The sequence below is a fragment of the Zonotrichia albicollis genome, chromosome 5, assembly GCF_047830755.1.
Source record: "Zonotrichia albicollis isolate bZonAlb1 chromosome 5, bZonAlb1.hap1, whole genome shotgun sequence".
In the NCBI taxonomy this organism is placed as follows: Eukaryota; Metazoa; Chordata; class Aves; order Passeriformes; family Passerellidae; genus Zonotrichia; species Zonotrichia albicollis.
The window spans coordinates 3,757,677-3,777,126 of NC_133823.1; positions in this window are offsets into that span (position 1 = coordinate 3,757,677).

Below are 19,450 nucleotides of genomic sequence, written 5' to 3' on the forward strand. Positions count from 1 at the left end.
ACAATAATGCACTTGGAGCTTTATAAACCATAGAGATAAAATACAAATTATTGCTTTTCTTCCTTTATGGCTTTTCAAAAGAAGGCATAATTATCTAAAGTCAACACTGATTGTCCCACTATAAAAATTATTACAGTCACAATTCTGAGCCCTAAAGAGAATCAGGAGCTGGGACAATAAAAAGCACATTATAAAGGGGTATCTGCTCAGATCTGTCATCAAATCTAAACTGATTTCAGGGAAAAAACCAATCAATGTGCTCAATAACTCCAGGTTGGACATGTCTGTTCTATTCTGTAGCCGGCCGGCGGCTCTGTACAAATCACAAACAGGACAGAACTGCTGGGGAACGTGCTTTGAGCTGTTTGATTTTCCAGCATCAGCCTCATTCCATGGTTATGACAATGGGAAGATGCCAGCAGCTCACATCCCAAGAACTTCATGTTACAACTTGCTTTAAAAGCTTTATGACCAATCACACAAAGCAAAAGCACATTGACAGTAGTTCTATCCAACCTCTACAAGCACAGGCACCATTGTTAAAACAATGGCTGCTTATTTCGAATACAATGCCTACTTGTGAGCCTTAAACACAATGCACAGAGCTCCGTTATTAAGCTTCAAACTTCCTAATATCTTGCTAGATAAACTTTTCTGTAGCTTAGAGAGTTATTCTAGACAAGCGTTAGTACACAGACCATTGTTCTATTTGTCCTTGCTTTTCTAATTTTTAAATAAATTTTCTGCTGACCTATCTCATGGCTACTGCTCAGCTCCAATCACAGTTCTACTGTATCTGAGGACTGCCTTTTTCAGCTTTCCCAAAACCCACTAATTTTGTGTATTCCCACTTATTCTGTGCAGTTTTGTGCCATAGAAATTGCAGGAGTGTCTGGGACTCTGTTTTGTGAGGGCAGCTTTACATGGATACTCTATGGATGTGGGTGGAAGTATGGTGGCACACACTTCCAGCTGCTGTTCCTGAGTGTGAGACATGGAGATGAGAGCTGGGGGAAGGGAAAACAAATTGGAGAAACCACAGAATGGTTTGGGTTGGAAAGATGTTTAAACCCACCCCGTTCCACCCCCTGCCCTGTGCAGGGACACCTTCCACCATCCCAGGTGGCTCCAAGCCCTGTCCAGCCTGGCCTTGGGCACTTCCAGGGATCCAGGGGCAACCACAGTTTCTCTGAGGACCCTGTGCCAGAGCATCCCACCCTTACAGGAAAGAATTTCTTCTGCAAATCTTCAAATCTTACCTAAATTCCCTAAACAAATAGGGACATGCTCTTTTTTTAGTGTTTCACTGTTAACAAGGCATGCTGAGTTTTATGCAGGTTTTCCACAGGCTGAGATGTCTGCACTTAATGAAAAGGAGCTGATAAATAAAGTCATGGATGCTACCAAAAAACTCTCTGAGCTTTATAAGCTTTTACCTCTTGTCTCTGAAACACTTTGCAGCTGTTACTGCTTGTGCAGCACACTTCCTGCCAGGTAAATAGAAATCTGCTTCCTATTATGCTTTGCAAGCATTATTTGCTGCCATAAAACATGAATAAAAACATAAAATACGGAGGAAGATATAATTTTATAGTGCATTAAAAATAATAAAAAAAATTAACAAGCATGACAGGTTAACATTTTACAAGCATCAAAGGAGAAGGTGAATTATGGCATTGTAGGCAGCAGAAAAAGCTATCCTGGGTTTAGCCTTGGAGCTCTTTATTTTTCCAGACCATTTCTAATTAGAGTCTTGAAATTAGATCCTGCTAGCAAACCCCTAAATTGCAGGGAGTAAAGAGGGGATTCAATCCAGATATTTTTCCAGCACAGGGCTTTGAGCCCAATGCACTGTTCTGCATACAAAGCACTGGAGTTGTACAGGTACAGAATGACCATAAAGAGTAGAAAAAGTGTAGATGTTAAAAAAAAAAAGAGAGAAAAATAACAGTTCCCCATGCAGCCAACCTTTTGAGTTCATTTGCCAAGGGAGGAATTGCCATGTTGTGCATAGAGCCAAGAAAACAAGAGGTTTTTAGAAAAAAGGTAAAATTCCACCTCAGTGCGCATAAGAACAGAGGTGCTCGAGATCAAGAACTAGAAAAATCATATTTTAAGGCAGGAAAGGGAAGAGGAAAGAAAAAGAACTGATGAGATGGGGAAATGGTAAAGAGTGACTGAGAGGAGAAAAAAAGCCCAAAAACTTCCTTGTGTCTAGAATAAAAACCATGAAACCTTATTGATAAAATATAATCTGGGCCAATACACCATTCCAAGCAACAGGCAGGGTATCCTGGGCAAATCTTTCTTTTTACTGACATCTCACATAAGGTGTAAAGATTTACATGCACCTCTATGAAGAAACTAGAAAACTTCTGCCTTTAGGTGAAGCTAAACTGATCCAGGGTTGTCCGGTTTATCTCGGCTGTTTGAGGGGCCTGGAAAGGCCCGGAGTGGCCTTGGGGCAGCCCGCGTATCGAAGGACGAGAAGAGGCTTCAGTTCTTCTTTCGGTTTTTATGTTTATTAATTGTTTATCTAAAAGATTTTCTTTCAGCCGAACAGAGCTCTGCTCAGCAGCCAGCCATGAGCACACTGTGCTGCCCTCCGGACCGCCACGTATCTTTATACCCATTGTTACGTGTACAATATTTATCATTTTTCCCCAATACCATTTATTCTTATTACTCGGTGCACTCTCAGTAATAACCAATCCAAAGGTGCCACCATGGCCAAAGAAGATGGAGGAGAAGAAGAAGAAGAAGAAGGACAGGACACGCCCCAATTCCTCCATCTTACTCCTCTAAACCCCCCTGTACAGAAATCCTAAACCCTGTGTCTCACCCTCTAATTAACTAATCCCTTCACCATTCACCCCGGTGAAACCCTCCTGTCCTCATACAGGTGTCGTCTCCTGTGTAGGATCAAAGTCCAGCCACCAGACACTTCTGGCAACATTCCAGGACTCCCGAGCCCCCCAAGGTGGTCTCGGTGGCTCGGCACCTCAGGACTGAGATCCTGAGATCCGACACAGGGTGATTCCTTTGAGCAGGTTATGCACATGGTTAAATCCCAGTATTTTAGCAGAAACACAGCAAGGAAATCAGTCACCTGAATTCAGTGGCACAGGTTGTCCCTGTGTTCAGTTAAGTGAGGTCAGTGCTTCTCCAGGATTCCAGGGGGTCCTTTGCTTTTCCCACTGACCTGTTATTTTACAGACAATAAATTTACTGGTGTCTGTAAAAATATATAGTCTGTGTAGTACTGAAAAGAAATGGGGAATTTCCCTCCTAATACTTTTTTTTATTTTGAGAGTTAGTGATAGTTTTCTACTATTAAAAAAAAAAAATAAGGAGAACAGGAAATATTGGAATAAAAATAGCTAAAAGGAAAATACATTACTGAAATGCTGAAAGATCTCATGTGGGGAAGATGTAATAGGTAGGGAGCTCACGAAGGGCAAATCAATTTCTGTCCTTTGTCTTATTCCATCTGAGAAGCAAAAATAAATAACAGACTCCCAGAGCAACAAGAAACACAAGGATATAAAGGTAGGAAAACTGAGGGGAAAGATCCATGATTTTTTTTTTAACAAAGAGGTTATTTCAGTACTGGAACAGAGATGGGAAATGGCTCTTGGAGCAATTCAATCTTGAGATTTTGGACATCTGGCCTGAGTGGATTCAGAGAAGATAGAGGAAGGTTTCTGCTTCAAGAGGGGACAGCCCAATAATAACAGCGTCTGATGTTTGTCAGAATTGTTCCAATAGTACCGAGCTTTATGCTCTGAAACTGTCAGTCAAAAACAAATTGCAGCAATGACAAGCTTGTGATGCCCATTTGATGGGAAGAAGTGATAAAATATATGAAGGGTTCGAATGCAAGGTGTCACTATTCTGGTGAGTTGAACCAAACATTGCAAAAATGAAATGTTAAAAGGAGATGTAGTCAAGACAAGGGTATATGCTGGTGCCAGAGACATTGGCCTATTAGCACAATTTAAAATTTAGATCTCACTCCTGGTAATAGATTCAGTACAGGAAAAAAAAAAAAAAAAAAAAAAAAAAAAGCAGCTTTTTTTCTTTTCTTTTTTTTTTTTCCTTTTTTTGGTAGCAGGAAGGGAGATAATCTCAGACAATATGGATTGAATAAAGAAAAATAGCAGTAAGGAAAGAGTTCAAATAGTCCCATTGAATTTACTATACTAAGAATTGAAAGACCAGAAAATTTCAGTAGTGCAGGGAGATGGAAAATCTGTGAGAGTTACAGTAAAGCACAAAGTACAGCTGACACCTGAAAGAGGATATATTTTACACCAAAGGAAGAGCATTCTACAGGACCATGCCACTTTACCAGAATAATAAAAATTATCTGAGGAATTTTAGCCTTAGAAATCCCTATTTCTGTTAAATAGAAAAAAAATAGAACACAATGCTGAAAATCTTAACCAAAAGTTGTCCTTAAAGTTTAGATCATAGTTTTTTTCGGCAATCTAATAATGGGTATTTGTAAAGGCAAATGAAAATATATACAGGAATGCATCATAGGATGTTTGTGGTCAGTATCCAGATGAGCTGGAGAAAAATAAAGTCCTTGGAACAATATAATGCAAAGACTGATGTTTTCCCACTGTGCAGACAGCAAAAGAAGGTCAAGGATGCATCAGTAGCAAAAAGACAAATTACTGAAGAGATGAGGCCACATGTCTTTATGGGAACAGAAGAGCTGCCAAGAGAACATGAAATCAAACTTGTGACATCAGCAATTCCAGCAGCAGTCTCTGCCCTCTGTATTTTCCTACTGGAGAAGGTAAAAAAAGAGCAAAAGAGAATGAAAGATATGAGAGGTATTTGACAGCTAAAAGTGCTTAAGGACCCATATGCAATGAAAGCCCCAAAGCTCAGCAGAAAATTAGCATATGTATGTGGAGAAATAAAACAAGATTCTTATATTAGCTTGTTTATCAGAAACCAAATACTCCCAAAGTTAAAGACTTTAAAAGTCCTCTTGGCCTTTCTCCTCCCCAGCTTTTTCATGGAAGAATCTAAGCATTAACTGTATTCATCATGATATTTGGAAGATACTGGTGTCAGCTGGCTCCCAGTCAGCATCACTCTAGCAACAGAAAAATTCTGAAAAAGAAATCTAGCACGCTGCCAGGGTTGCTTGGCATCCTCTGCCAAGCAGAAGATGTGTTGGTTTATGACAGAAATAAAACGGAGGATGATGGATTTTGAGATAGTTTCAGCAAGCTGGCCTTGCTCTGAATGAGGCTGCTACCTGTGACAAGGAGAGGATAAACGTGTGCTGTTTATTATTAAGAAATGGAAGTTCTGGTGAACACTCGTGTTTATGCAGCTCCAGAAAAAGCTCAGCAGAGTCTGTGAATGCAGCAATGTTCCAGTCACCAGAAAGAGCAGATTTTGGAAAGGAAGTAACAAGGTCATTTAGCGTAATTAAAGAAGTATTGATACATCTCCCTCTTTTGTGCAATATTCTTTATTCTGCCTGTGATGCAGAGGTAATGGCAAGGGATGCAGAGTTCTTTGGTATATCTATATCTCAATCTGTCTCCATCAAAGAAAACCTGTCTGGAGACAAAAAACTCACACCCATATAGTATCCACATTAAAAAAAAATCAGAGAATTAAAAAATGGTTCATTCCAGCATGTGTAGGCTGCTCAGAAACTCACTGAGACCTGCAAAAGGCCCAGTCTTTACATGCTTGGCAGTTTGATAACACCCAAACAGATTGAAGCATCTCTGCCCTTAGAGAACTCATGTTCAAGAAACAACTTTCAGATTCAGAGACTGATCAGAGATGGTGCTTTCTTTTAATCTTTGTTAGCAGCAAATAATCTCAGGGAAAGTGTTTGCTAAGCAAAATTCACGTGAAAGAAGAGACTTTTGAGGAAGGTGTCCAAGTAAATGTAAGCTAATATTGACCAGACCATACTCTTTCAATCAATATAAATCACATTTATTAATTTTTTATTAGTTAGTTATTTATTCAATATGAATCAAATGCATTTAGTGCTGCCCAAGAAGAGAGAACCCAAGGGATGAAATGGCCATAGTATTAAACACAGGTTGGCACAAGGATTATTGGATGAAAGAGCTGTGAACCCTCTGAGGTTTCAGAGATTTTCTCCTTTCAGAAGATCTGTTCCCCAAAATCCTGCAGGAACACAAACGAGGACATGAAATGAGTGCAGCAGTTTGTAGGGTTGGACCAGGATGGTTCAAACCTAAGGAACAGCTGGGAAGAATATAATGTGGGAGGAAAAAATAGGCAAACAAGAATGAATATCCAAACACACCCCCATCCCCAGGAAACAGTTGCTAATATCATGAATCTCTACAAAAATGCCTGAGACACCCGGGCAGCAGGCAGCAACAGCTTTTTTTTTTTTTTTTTTTTCTGTGTGTTAGTCTGATTTTTTGGAGAGGAAATACACACATTATTTTATGTATTATTTCTCCATACATACAGACCTGGCTGTATTTTCATGGTTGTCAGCTGCACAGATCATGAAAAAAACTTAATCCTTGCCAGGTATGAAATTCCTAAGATCTTCATAGAAGGCTGTGAGCCTTTATTAGCACTGCTGAACTCCTCAGCAATGGAAAGGCAGAATTGCACATACCTAGGGGAACCAAAAATCAGGAGAAGCTGTGTGTACAACAATTATGATGTATTGATCACCTGAATCTGGATCCTCTCCAGCAGAACTGGTGATCAGAATATTAGGAATGGCTCTAATTGAAGCGCTCATTATTCTTAAACTTTACCAGTGCAACCAGAAGGAACTGTTGGAGCAAAATCCCAAGATATAAACTTGGCCACTGTAATGGTTGACAGTAAAAAAACCCCAAAAAACTGAGAACTACTCCTACAGCAAAAAGATCTTTTTTTTCCCCTTAAAAATCTTAGAAGTCTTTTGGTACACTTTGTCAGCTCTTACTTGTGATGGCTGCACAGGTGTTTCTTCAAAGGAATGAAGTGCTGCCTTCTTACTTCCTACTGCAGGTAAGGCAAAATAGTTAAGTTAGAGTGGTGCCAAAGCAAAGGGGATTTTAGGAGGCAAAAGCAAAGAGGGGTGTCCTGCCTCCAGTCCCTCTCCCAGTCTCGAGGAACTGCACATAAAACTCATCCAACCTAGTCTACGTTCAGAATTCAATTCAGATTTATTTCTATGGCTGAATGAGAAGATACATCAATGCAGATAGCTTTGAGTCATTTGAAATTGTTTCAAAGCTTTAAAAAGGCAGAACACATTTTGGTGGGAAAAAATAATATCTCAGTTTACTTCATGGTAATCAGTTAATATTATCCATTAGTATTATCTGTTAGTTGTACCAGCCATTAACTCCCTTATAAATGAAATTCCTTAGGCTTTTTCTTTGAATGATGAGATGTAAAAAACCTGTTCAAAACTCCTGTCATCTTCTAAAGTAAACAGAACAGTATGCACTCGAATTTAGAGCAGCACACAAAATGTCAATCATTGAAATTAGAGATCTGTTGCATGCAAAATTTTATGCATGAAATTGTTCTGAAGCTCTGGATGATATAAAATCTTCCCTGCACAGTCACACAGCAAAAATTTTGTGATTTAAATTTATTGTTTCTTCTTTGTCTTTCTGTTTTGTATAAGTATCATATTCAGTCTAGTTCTTATGTATTTAGATGCTTGTCTCTGCATGGGTTTATCAATATTTCTCTTCTGCTTTGTGGGAATTTCCTCACAAAGACTGATACAAAATATACCTGCTGTCTGGATATACACATTTCTATTCTTTTTTAGTATATTTGATTTTATGTTGTTTCCCTTAGCTTTTAGACTGTGTAGGCATAGGTTTGCACTGTTCCAAGAAATTGAAGTGCATTTCCTGTGTAAATTTTGTAACCCTTGGTTTTATCTCTTTGGGAGCAAGGAAAGGCTAGAGAGTTCTTCCAGAGAAAAGGAAATTGTTATAAATGACATACAAAGGGATTGATTTGCTGAACTATTTTCTTATCTGCTAAAAGAAAATATATCTCCTCATTTTTCACTTGCATTCCACCAGCACCTGCAAATCCCAGTCCTGAAATAAGCCCCAGCTCTCTTTGGCAGTGGGGAAGATCCTTTTTGCTCTGTTTTGGAGAACTGGTGTGAAGCATATTTGGTTATTATGCTCCATGACAATTTTGATTTTTGTCAACTTTCTGTAATAGACCAGCCTCTGCATGGAGCCACTGTATGTAAGAAAATGTAGCTATATCCACCCATCCATCCATCCATCCATCCATCCATCCATCCATCCATCCATCCATCCTTCCATCCATCCATCCACCCCTCCATCCATCCATCCACCCCTCCATCCATCCATCCATCATCCATCCATCCATCCATCCATCCATCCATCCATCCACCCATCCATCCATCCATCCATCCATCCATCCATCCATCCATCCATCCACTCATCCATCCATCATCCATCCATCCATCCATCCATCCATCATCCATCCATCTATCCATCCACTCATCCATCCTTCCTTCCATCCATCCATCCATCCATCCATCCATCCATCCATCCATCCATCCATCCTTCCATCCATCCATCCATCCATCCATCATCCATCCATCCATCCATCCATCCATCCATCCATCCATCCATCATCCATCCATCCAAAGGCCTAAGAGTGGAGCCTGGCCCCTGCTCTTCACTGTGCAGACAGAACCTGTGAGCTCCCAGTTCTTGGACATTCACAGGTTTCAGCCCAGTGTGGAGCCAGATTTGCCCTCCACTGGGCTCTAGTTGCAGACCCCTGCCTCAAATGCACAAATCCTGGCTGGGACCTCAAATGCACAAATTCTGGGTGCTTCAGACCTGCAGGAAGGGTGAGCTGGGCTGATGTGGCACAGAGAGGGGGTCAGTGGCTCCCACTCCCACATGGATTATGGCTGGTGCATTTCAGAGGGAGGCTGAGCTGCGGCAGTGTGACTGTTCCCTTCTGTCCAGACCTGAGCACATCTTGATGATTTTCCTGGCCTTGGGTCAAATACTTCATTTGAATATAGGGAAGAGTCTTCCTCTTTCCAAAGATAAGAAAAGAGTCTCTGTATCACCTTTACTTTTCATAATCTTCTACTTTTATGCATTTCGAAGTGCTCAGCCAAAGGTACTCTTTGTTTGCCCTCATTTTTTCACACCTTGTGAACACTTTTGCTATTTCTGTCTCCCTTCCTAAGTCCAGGGGTAAATACTACAGCCCCTGAATTATCAGCAAGCTGATCATCCTCCTGGTCTCAGTGCTTTATATCCCTGCTGGGATATTCAGGATACTCAAATCAAGGTTTTCCTTGCAGGCAGAATTAAATGAATCTGGATAGGTACTAGTAAAAAACTACAAATGGCAGCGCTGCTGAAAAAAATTCTCTAGTTTCCTTACACTCCCCTGTTTTGCTTTAATTCACTTTCTGTGGTTTGCTGTTTTCATAAATATGTCCTTTATGCTCTCACATTGGATGTCTCATAGGTGGTGTTAGGGAAGGAGTGCGAGTTATTTCCCCAAGATGAAAAGAAAAAGGTTTGGTTTTTTTTCTTGACTTTGTTAGTTTAAAATATTTAAAACTGTATGAATAATTCCTCTGCACAATATCTCATAACTCTGGGAAAATATAAAAAAATTCTCACTTAAATTAATTACATTTTGGAGCTCAGCATTTTTAAAATATTATTTTGCCTCAAGTAATCCAACCGAAATTTAATTGAAGGATTTTTTAATTAAAAGTGGTGAAATGAAACAATTGCAAATTTTTTTCCAACCTCAAAAAATCTATAAATAAATTTATTTTGTCTCAAGAAAACCAGTGAGAGGGAGTTACAAAAAACATCCTCCCCACATGGCTATTTCAGCTGTGCAGCTACACAGAATAATTCACAATCAGAATTTACTCATGTCTTGGAAAATGCATCTCGTTTTTCACCTCAGGGATCTGTATGAGAAATCAGTGCTAGCAATAAGAATTTCACAGCTGCCCAGTGGTATCACACATGAACCCTGACTTCCACATGCCTGCCCATTAAATAATGGTTGGCAGATATAAATGAGGACACTGATGGCTAAAATTTGGGGTACTCACGATTCCTTTGATAAATAAATATGCATTTCCTATGTCTGTGGAAAGCAGTTTGTGCAGTTCCTGCATTTTCAAAGAGCAGCTAAATTTTATTCTCATAAACTTGGGTTTTCCTGACGGGATTCACAGCTTCGGACCTCTGTTTGGTTTAGAACTTATTGCGCTTCAGCTGTTGGAGCAGTGGAGCACATAAGGATGTGTAATTCAGTTATCATACCCCAAAAAGGAGTATCATGCCAATAGCCCCATTTTATGTTCTAATCCATGGCATGAGAGTTCATCTCCTGGTCTAAGCACCACAGCTGGAACCTGCTGGAAGCTGTAGACATCTCCTGTGGCAGCCGTGCAGGGGTGGGTCACTCTTCAAGAAGACAGCTACAGAAGGAGGAAGGAGCATTGGATACAAATCCCTTTTTTTCAGGTAGACACACACCAAAACCAAAGGTGTTCTAGGTTTGAAATCCTCATTGGAGCTAATCTGGATCCTTCCATCTTTCAGGTGTGCTCATTAGCAGAAGTAGAAGGAATAGCCTCTCTCCTGTCTTCTGACTTTGTCTCATTTATAGGAAATAATTTTAAATTATTTTTTAAAGAGGAAACACAACAAGTGTCACTGTAATATTTTCTGAAAAACCCCCTTTGCCCAGGATTCTTCTCCTGGGAAGCCGAGAAACCTCAGAAAAAAATGAAAACAATTCTTATCTCATTTGCTTCTCCTGTGTTGTGCTCATGTGGAATGTGTTTGGAGATTGTTCACCCACAGGTGATTGTTCCATTGGATTCTGCTGGGAGTTGTTTTCACTCTTTGGCCAATCAGTGCCAGGCTGTGTCAGGACTCTGGAAAGAGTCAGGAGTTTCCATTATTATCTTTTTAGCATTCTGTAAGTATCCTTTCTGTATTCTTGAGTATAGTTTAGTTTAGTATTCTTTAATATAATATAGTATCATAAAATAATAAATTAGACTTCCGAGAACATGGAGACAGATTCATCATTCCTCCTTTTGTCTGGGAACCCCATAAATACGACAAACAAGTTCATGCAAAACTAGTGTTTTATGTTGAAGGTGTTAATGTGGATTAGATGGGAATTAGAATCAAAGAATCACAAAATTACACAAGGGTTTGGGTGGGAAGGGTTTAAAGCCCACCCAGTTACAAACCCACCTTGCATGGGCAGGGACACCTTCCACTGTCCCAGGTTGCTCCAAGCCCTGTCCAACCTGGCCTTGAACATTCCAGGGATGGGGAATTCATTTGAGTCCAAGTCTCTGTAACACATAGTTCTCAACAACAAATGGAGTCTTTGGACATTTCAATGTTTGTGGCAAATATCATTTTACACACAAAGCCCCTTTGCAGCCTCTGAATCCATTTGTCAAATCTCATCCAATAGTCCACACAGAACAGTGATTCCGTGTTTGACTGGCTGGGGGAGTCACAAAAAATTTTTGTGCCTTTTGCATGAAAGCTGACCCTATGCTGAGCTTAGAATTCCTCCTGAACAGCCCTTGGGAACAGATTGCTGAGGGACAGCAAATCCTGAAAAGGAGAAAGGGAGAGATGGTGCTGTATTGTAGAAAGAAGAAACTAATGAGAAAACATAAGGTTATGAAGAGATACTGAGAGGGAGAATCCGCACAGAAGAGATGGAGGAAGAACTTTCCTAGGAAAGGTGTAAGGTAATTGGAGAATAATCTGAATCCTACATACAAAACGTTGAAAAAGCTCATCCTTCTGGTGAGGAGAGGATCCAAAGGTTGTCTGGTAAAAGAGGTCAGCTCCACTTTCCCATTCCAAGAGAAAATTAAACTTTAAAAAAGGAAGTCTTACTGGCATATGCTACAGAGACTTGTTGCCTCTTTTAGGTTTGTGATGGATTGATGCTTTCCATGATTTTGGAAGCCAGAGAATGTCTCATCGTCAGATGCTGAGATTATTTTGTACCTAAAATAATAGGAATAAAAATAGCACCTGATAAAGCACAGATGTCTCCTCGACTCCCACTCCCCAGGATGGCAGGGAAGCAGCTCTGTGATGGCTCCAGCTTTGGTGTGACTGCTCCTGGGAGCCCAGACTCACTCAGCCTGCACAGCTACTGAGCTTCGTCAGCGTGACTCACATTTTAAATTACGAGGGTTGCATTTGCAATGTTCAAGGGTGCATTTTAAAGTCAAAGCAAGCCTGTAAAATGTCCAAATTTGTATATGCAGAGCAGTCTTGTGTCATGTACTTCCTGCTGTCTTCAATTACACTAATAAAAATTTCATTTAGGAAAAGAGGTTGGATATAAAACTGGATAAATTCTTTCCGTTCTTTTTTTCTTTTTAGATTATTTATTAGTGATAACAACTAATGGACTGCTTAAGGGTAATGAATCTTATTAAATGCACTTTAAATTATCTCCTAAATTAATACAAGAGTGCAGTTCCTGTGCTAAAGACCCACATAGGACTGGCAGAGGAACTAATATTTGCTTCCTATGAAAGACTCCACATTGCCTCCAGCTAAATTATGTATATCCAATCAAATTCTTGTCCCTAATAGAGATGTAACATATGTAAGCAGATTCAGATGTTATGCACTACTTGCAGGAGATGTCTATAGATTTCTTTCAGAGAATCTGCCTCTTCACCTCATGCACCTTCTATGTGATAACTCAGTTGTTTTTTGTTTTAATCTATTTCCCAGGCATTACTTGCTCCATGACACAGGTCAGTGTAATCATGCTACATCAGGATGAGTGAAGGGGTTTTGTCTTCAGGGATAGAATTGCTACCTTAAGATGCAAGTTGGTTTTGGAGGTGAAAGTCAGATTTCCACAATTTAAGCAGTGTGTGCACGTAGCTGCCTTGAGAATATACCACTTCATATATTCCCCAGCTTCTCCAGTTCAGCACAGGACATGCCTAACTCTCAGCTTCTCCTCTCCTCTCCTACCTCTGTTCTCATGAGCTTGGCTGTGGCTCTGGGGAAGGGTTAGATGTGACTCTAATAAGGGAACACTCAGTGGGAATGGTTATTTGCATTCCCTTTAGCCTGGGCATCCCATTAATATTCTGGCTTTCAAACACACTGCCAAGTTTGAATTTAAATGAATTTAACACACCTCTGTGTCTCCTGTGCACCACCAGAGGTGAGCTACCACAATAAGTCAGACTCATTTCAGCTCCTGAACATGAGAGAGAGAGATTTAAGGGAGGATTATTAGCAAAGAAGACTGAGGAAAAAGTCTGGGAAAGTGAGAAGATTAGTGGTCAGGTTTTGTACTCAGGAAGGTTTCCTTTCCATATTGATGGAGTGAATATTTTCCTTCATCTCCTGTCACACAAAGTAACATTTTTAATGACAAAAAATGAATTTTTTTAGCCAACATCTTAGCAATCTGGAGGTTTCCTGACCAGAGGCAGACTGTGCCTGCTGTCCAGGGTGCTGCTGAGTCTCCTGTGACAGTGAAAAAAATTCAGGTACTGCAAAGGAAAGGCCAAAAAAATTGTTGACCACAAACAAAATTAGTAAAAAAATACATCAGGTGCAAAAAGATCTGAGAATTTTCATTTCTTCAGAGGCCACAATGGTCCAAAACTTTGGTATGGTATGAGATTTCTGTACTGACTTAAACTGTAAACTAGTAGTTAACCATAAAATGCACCTTAAAAATTCACTGAACCCATTTCAGTATTTGAATAATTTGTATAATTTCTAGTCCTTCTTGATGCTTAAAACTAATCTTTCCCTTAAATATTTCAGAAGCAAGTTACTACCAATATTCTTTGGAAATAGATTTAATTCTTGGAAGAGTAGTAAAGTTTTCTTTCTTTTTGTTAAAGTTTTCTTTAAACATTCTTTCATGTTTTCACCTTTTTCTTAACAGTTGATATATCACCTTCAAACTTGTTTGTTTTACGACCATCACTGTCACCAGCAGCCAATGTATTGACCTGCTGCTTTTTCCTCTTCATAGCTAGTGCACAGAGAAATTTATTTCCATCTTGAGCTGTTCTAGCAGTACACATTTAGAACAGACTAATTAGAAATACATGGGCAAAGCAGCTGATAACCAGACCTCTGCTATATCCCCTCCTTGAAAATTCCCTGTTTCATTTTCCCTGGTATATTTTGCACCAAATTAACCAGTCTGTGAGAACTTTCTCTGATTCCTGTGCTGAGCCACTTCCTGAGCTGTCATATCTGACCACACACAGCCAGGCCCCTCGATTTTCATGGGCTCTTGGTTTTTCTTTGGTGACATGGAAAATTTTGTCTCATGGTGAGCTCATGTTGAGGGCAGCTGCAGAAGCTCAGCGACCAAGGCATGGGAAGATCATGAGATCATAGAGTGGCCTCTGTGTAACAGAGGGCAGAGGATTTCACCCAGGGATTGCACTGCAGGGCTCAGCACTCCAGAGCATCACATGGAGACTTGTGCAGAGCCTGAATGTTGGAGATTTTTTCAGAGATGGTTTAGAAAGCAGTTGTAAGGAGCAGATTCTCACAGCCTGCTTTGGTAAACAGCAGAGGTTCTCAGGTTGTTTTTAATTACAAGTAAAGGTGACAAACATGAAGGCCTTGAGAGCCTTGCACATCAGAGTTCTCAGGCAGCTTTCTCATAACAAGTGGATGTTCTATCTTTGGCTGTTTTGGGAAAGCAAGAATAATTTTGAGAACCCAAATCTTGGTATTGGAAACATAAGGCGGAGTTGGTGTGTTATCTCTGACCTATTGTGAGCTCAGATTTTGCAATATGCATGAAGTGAATTAACACTGTTATAAAAGGTGCCTGATTGATCAATAAAGGGGAGTCGATGGCTGACCAACGCAAGGTGGGTCGTCTCCCCTCTAACTTCAATACCTGAACTGATAAACAAAAAAAACAAGCAAATTCAGTGATTTATTATTTATTGTTATTACTTTTTATTAAGACCAGCTGAGAAATTTGGGGTTTGTTCAGCCTGGAGACCAGAAGGCTTCAAGGAGATCTTTAGCACCTTCCCAATGCCTAAAGGGGCTCCAAGAGAGCTGGACAGGGACTTGGGACATGGATCTGGAGAGACAGGACAAGGGGGAACTGTCATAATGATATGTTCTGAAAAATCCCTTCAACAGGATTTCTTCTCCTGGGAAGATGAGAAGCCTCAGCTTCTCCATGTTTGGCTGCTCTGGAATGTGGTCTGGAGATTGTTTATCCAAATATGTGATTTGTTTTTAATTAATGGCCAATCACAGCCAGCTGCGTCAGACTCTCTGAGTCAGTCATGAGCTCTCATTATCATTCTTGTTTAGCCTTCTGATGTATCTTCTCTCTTGCTTTAGTATAGTTTTAGTGTAGTATAATACGATACGATATAATACGATATGATATGATACAATACCATACAATATAATATAATACAATATGATATGATGATATGATATGATATGATATGATATGATATGATATGATATGATATATATAAGCCTTCTAAGATAATATTATAAACAATAAATCAGCCTTCTGAGAACATGCAGTCAAATTCTCATCTCTCACCTCGTCCTGGGGACCTCACAGGGAATGGGCTGAAACTCACAGAGAGTGGGGAGGGATGGGATACTGGGGAGAAATTTATCCCTGTGAGGGTGGGCAGGCCCTGGCACAGGGTGCCCAGAGCAGCTGTGGCTGCCCCTGGATCCCTGGAATGCCCAAGGCCAGGCTGGACAGGGCTTGGAGCCACTTTGGAGCCAGTGGAAGGTGTCCCTGCCATGGCAGGGGGTGGAATGAGATGATCCTTAAAGGTTCCTTCCAACCCAAACCATTCTGTGATTCTGGGGTTTGTGGAGCTGATGGGAATTAGTAGTTCCTCCTGATCTTCAGTAGGAATTGTCCATGTTCTGCAGTTCCCAAAATCAGGTTTTATTTAATAGCATTACTTCCATGCAGAAGTAGGTTTTCGTGTCCAAAGGAATCATCAAATTTCTGTGAAAAATGATAGATTTCATAAAAGCTTTTCTTTTCTTTAAAACAAGACATCAATCCACACAAAAAGTGCCAAAAGAATTTGATGTCAGCATCATTAGGGTATAAGTTATTTATTATCTCCACACTCTTGCACTTATGAGTACATTGATAATTTTGAGTTATAGTAATGTTATCAGGCAGTTGGAATAATACTAATTTATTAAGAGTTTCGTGTAACTAATAAAATAAATATTAGGAAAAAAAGGATCTCCTGAATAAAAAAAGTACCACAGGACAGGCCCTCCCCTTCAATGGTACAAAGACTGTGACCTGTCATAACGATTTTATCAATAATATATCAATTAATAATTAAAGCTTCATAATTTATAAACTGGAGACTCAAATACTTCTTTCTTTAGACTGTAATGACACCTTGGCAATGAGAGAAGTGTTAGATGGAGAATAATGATTGATCAAATTGTTAAAAATGTAAATGTGGATTAGAGCAAGAAAACAAAATGTAGTATAATTGCAAGGGACTCATGCTACAAACTGTCACCTACCTTTTGTGCCTAGAGAGGAATAACAAGGATAATAAATATGGGTTTATTTCTTCCTCAGTGAGGAGGTTTCTGATTAAAAAATGCTCTACTTTTTTTTGATTTTTTAAATTTTTTATTGTGCTATACTTTTTAACTCCCTTGCTGCTGTGAACTAAATATTTATTATATGCTGTTACTGCAGATTTGCATATGAAAATCCAAGTGATGACGGAGTGATTTTTAGTGTGGACAATCAAAAGAATTTGTTTTGATTGAAGAGTAAAAGGGTTGACTTTAAACATCGAGTTTGGGAATATAAAATGATTGCCAACAGATTGGAGTAAAATGTGGAGGGGGAAGAGGAAGAGAAGGAGGGAACAGGGTGGGGGAAAGGACACAGATATTTCTTAGCAGGGTCAGCATCCCACACACCACAGTGTCATTTACCTTTGTCCAATCCATCAGAGGTAATGTTGCATTGCATGAGCCCTGTTAAATTTCACTCAGGACATTCACAGACTCCTCGAGCAGACATGACTTATTTCTAATTTTATGGATTTTTCTTAACCAGGTTGTGGAGATTGGATAAGATGATGCTGAAGAAAAGCCAGTTGTTACCTCTCCATGTAGTTTTTACAGAGCAGCTGCCAACAGTGGGGATCTCAGGGTGGCAAAGAGACACAGAGTGGAGATTTCTCCTCTGGCTGGAGCAGGTGATGCCATGAAGGTTCCTGAACTCCAGGAGCGAGATGCCCCCCGAGGATGGGGTGCCCTGTTGTAATTTGGATGCTGAGAATGTTAAACTTTCTGTACTGAAAAGCACAGACCCACAAGAGAACACTGCATTTGACCTGAGGCTGCGGAGAAGGCTTCCAAAATTGATTAATAGCACTGGGATTACGGGTGTGGAGTTGGTTAGAAGTGTGTAATGTCACAGGGTGGAAAACTTGCAGTTTGGCGTTTTAGAATATAGAAATACATATGAAGCAAGATGGAGGTTTTTGGGCAGAGGCAGGTTGTTCTTCTTTACCTTCTTCCTTCTTCTTCATGGGTTTGGGTGATGCTTTGTAATTGGGCAGAAAAGTCTGCATTGTGGGCTCTGTGGGATCAGTTACTGTGTTAAAAGGGAAAAATAATTTAGGTGTTAGCTCTTAATTGGATAGTTTAGTCTTAAAAGATCTTGTAACAAGAGATTGTTGGCCATTTTGTGCCTTGCTAATGAAAGACTAAAGAACTGTTGTGAGGCTGTTTCACTGATAAGAAATAATAAACACCTGAGTCCAAACACGAACTACTCTCTCAAGTGCCTTCAATCCCAACCTCAACAGATCTTGACAGAGGTAGAAAATACAAACAGAGAATCCACATTTCCAGCCAGATTTATCCTCTGGCTGGAGCAGGTGGTGCCAGGAAGGTTCCTGCAAGAAGCTCCCTGAGGATGGGGCGCCCCGTTTACAGTTTGCTCAGCTGGGCTGTGCTCAGTGGTCAGCAAGGAGAGCTGGACTTCTGGCTGGTCACCTGCCTTGGCTGAACATCATTTTCTCCTGGTAGATCAGCTGGTCAGTTGTGATAATATTTATGATGAATTTATACTGTCCAGGCTCTGCATTCTGCATATTTTTTTTTTCATTTTTCATGGCTTGCAGAGGGATCCTCAAGCATTACCTGAAACCAGACCCCTAATGGTAATGGGAAAACTGATGAAAACTTGGTGCAGCACCACTGGTTGAGGAGGTTTTCACTTTTTCATTGCTGTGGCTCACACTGGATTTAGACAAAATAAGTTTGCAGTTCAGGGTGTAGCTTTAAAAATTCTGTCCTTTCCTAGAAATCTGTAGAAAAAAGTATTTGCCAAACTTACAGCAGTGCTTTGACCATTTCACAGAAGACCTTAGACACAAAATTTAAATCATGTTCTGTGCTAGGGCTCCACTACATCTGCATTTACAAGAGATAACAGCGCTGTGCTCACCCAGAGCCCTACAGGATTTTCTCCCTTCACGAATTCAGGCAGTTTTTCAAACAAAGCATGTATTATGTATGCAGCAAGGGAAGTGTCTGCTTCAGAAAAGCTGATGTCTCGAAGGTAAACATGTATAAATGTTTATACATTTTTTAACACATATTATTTACCCAGAAGAGCACAACAGCTGCTTCGGAGTTGTTCTGGTCTCAGTGGTAAATAGGTATTTTGGCAATTGTTCGAAACAGAAATGATTCTTTGGTTCCATTCCATTGTAGCCTCTCCACTTGTTATTCTAATGATTGTTCCAAAGGAATCAGGTGTCAGAGGAGATTGATTTCACTTTGCACAGATTAGACTGGCACCTCCATGGAAAGCCCTGAGTAGAAGGCACCTTTTGTTCTTCATTCTGCCTCATAATTTAGTCTCTGCTCCCCCTTGACCTTGTGATTTGCATGGCCTTCAAACAGAGATGAATTCTTTCCTCCTCAGCCTCACCTGGGAGTATTTGTGTAGGTGTTCACCAGCTACCTTCATCCTAGCCAGCAGCAGCAGTCCAGCTGGAATGGCACTGATGCTGATTATCTGCTAACACTGGTGTCACAATCTGTCCTTATGGATGGGGTTTGTGATGGTTCGTGGGTTGATCTCAAGGTGCAAAAAAAAAAAAAACAATGCAGCACAGGGGATTTGCAGCAATAATAAAAACAAATGCACCTTTATTGAATGACCGCAGCAAAATGCAATAGAGGGATTAAGGGGGAGAAAAAGATAGAGAAAGAGAGAGAAAAGAGGGAGAGAGAAGGAAGGGGATATAGCTACCAATGTAGAGACAAAGTCCTTTGGCCCAGTCCAATCGAGGATTCGCCTGTTATGTCGGGGAGAT